This window comes from Halichoeres trimaculatus, unplaced genomic scaffold, assembly GCF_033239565.1.
Source record: "Halichoeres trimaculatus isolate MK-OKI-2021-1 unplaced genomic scaffold, fHalTri1.1 fHalTri1_scaffold_25, whole genome shotgun sequence".
Lineage (NCBI taxonomy): Eukaryota > Metazoa > Chordata > Actinopteri > Labriformes > Labridae > Halichoeres > Halichoeres trimaculatus.
In genome coordinates this window covers 566,669-569,404 of record NW_027437203.1, presented here as the reverse complement: position 1 = coordinate 569,404, position 2,736 = coordinate 566,669, and positions in this window count along the sequence as shown.

Below are 2,736 nucleotides of genomic sequence, written 5' to 3'. Positions count from 1 at the left end.
GTCAAAGAAAAAAACACTCCATTGCCTCAGGGGTCTGAGGGGTATACTGCTAAAATTCTGAAGAGCTCATCAAACAATGGAAAGAACATCCTTTACATTGTCCCACTGCAAGACAAACTAACAACCAGTCTACTGCCATTCGATGCAGCTGAGTTTCAGAGGATGCCAAAAAATACTCGTATCACCTGTGGAATGTTGATTCCCCTTCCACTTATTCCAGTTCACATTCAGTCCTGTCAGGAACATGTAAGTTGGATTATGAATGATTTATATAGGGTTCCCGCGGATCCTTGAAAAGTCTTAAAAGGCATTAAACTCATTATTTTAAAAGTAAAGCCTTAATTGGCATTAAAATGTCTTAAATCCAATTTTCAAAAGTCTTAAAATTTTGAACACATCAGTAAGATTTATGTTGGATTGAACTAAAAAATATTTACTAACATTTATCTATTTTTCAAAAATAATTCACCGGTTTACTCTCACAGCAACATCGCATGATCACAATAGCAGAACTAACAAAACGGTGATGTGGTTGCACCAGGATCTTTTAGAGCAGACGCATGTATTGGTTCTACCTACAGTGCCAGGAGATAGAAATAAATGGGGAAAAATTGACAAAAAAAATCCATAAGTGGCCTGAGAAAATTGATTGTGGCAGCAGTATTGGGAATTAAATTTTTTTAATTAAATTTCAAAAACCATGTAAAAATTGCAAAAATGGCTCTGACAGTGGCCAAAAAAGATGAATTGCTGCAAAATAGGCATAAAGTTCTAAAATTGGGTTTAAAAAATGTAAAACAATGGTCCAAAAGTGGGAAAAAAGTGTTTATATTGAGGTTAATAGGCATGAAATTGTAAAAAATGGGTAAAAATGGTATGAAAGTAGAAAAAGGTTAATAAATAGATGCAAAGTAGGTATAAAATCGCAAAAAATGGCAAAATTGGTCCAAAAGTGGCTTAGGAAAAATGATTATGGCAGCAAAATTGGGAATTAAATTTGATATTAAATTTCAAAAGACATGTGAAAATAGGCATACATTTGTAAACATGGGGTTAAAAAGAAGGTAAAAAGTGATGTTTTATTAAAAAACAAACATTGGGTTAAAATTGCCAGGTAATTCATGTGATGTTTTTATTTGTTTTCTTTGTTTCAATTGTTGTTCGTTGTTGACTTGGTCTTAAATTTTATTTCAAACGACCTTAAAAAAGTCTTACGAAGTCTTGAATTTAACCTGGGTTGAGCTGTAGGAACCCTGTTATAACTAAATTAGCTAATCTACCCTGGCACATTTGTTAATTTTTTAACCATCACAGGATTGAATACTGTACCTTGGTTGACAATGTAACTGCCGGAAAAGTATTTTTTTTCATATTTTTTATATTCTACTAACAAGAGGAGTGATGCCACTGAGGACCAAACATCAGAGCAGGATGCTGGTTTGGTAAGATGCCACTCATATGCCACTTTAAGGCAAAATCAGTGACAAATTACCAAAACTGATATTGAAAACAAAGTTTTATTTCATTCTTTGTAAGTTCTTTGTAGTTCAATAACCACTGTGTGTGTATCCCCGTATAAGGATGTGCCCTTAGGACTCCTGTCCAATATGAGTAATTCCCAGCTGAGAGCCTGGCATTCCATGCAAGTTCATGTGGGGAAAGGCATAGACATATATACATAGACACTTCATTACGTACTGAACCGCGTAGCGTGTCGCCGCCATATTGGATGGGTCTCCTCACTACATTCCAGCAGCAGACACAAATGGATTGAGCGCAAAGTGATTAATTATGCCGGTATTTTGTGCCACCTACGGTTGCTATAACCAGCGCAATTTTGAGAGTAGATCATGTGGGATTACCATTCACAAGTAAGACTTCACAATAATTTTGTTTTATTGACCATTTATCGTTTTATGTCACTATAACTAACGTTTTCATGTGAAAATCGGGTAAAAATTCGCTGAGTTATGCTCATAATAGTTGTGCATTCTACACCTTTCTCAGTATAATGAACGTGCTGGGGCAGTGTGTGAGACCCATCCAAGATGGCGGCCGGCAGCTATGTCAGCTCCAATAGGCATCGCCAGTCAATGAGGCGTCTACGTGTATAATGTCTATGGGGAAAGGTATAGCAGACATAAATTGGATACCTATGAGTGTGCAGTTGCCATGGGGGTCCTGCAAAAACTTATTGGTAGTAGGAATACTTGTTGTTTCAAATATCAAAATGAGGTGTATATTTTTGCTTGTCCTTGTGTGTTTTCGTTTATTTATTTGAATTTTTTTAATGTTTAGATTTCCTGGGATTATCTGCAATTCTTCACAAGCGGATAACCCACTGGAGCCCACACCCATGGAATGTAATGTTCAAGGTAGTTGGAATTATAGTATAATGAAATGAAAGATTTGCATTGTTAGGAATGTTCTCTTAAATCATAGATCTGCACCTTAAAAATTGCTATAAAGACTCTAATATTTGGTTTGTTCAGTATTTACTACAGTGCATAGAGTATGCAAGGTATACTGCCCACTTTGTTTCAGGTACCTTGTAAACTACTTTTGAATTTTCAGCATGGGAAGCGATTGCTGATCCAGAACTAGCAGCGGACCATTACAAAAGGACATTAATTCAGAGCAGTGAAGATGAGCCCACCCTCAAGATCAAGATAGACATAGGGGAAGACCTAGAGGAGCAAGAAGGGAGAATTTTGAGCTTTTACAAAGCTCCCAGGA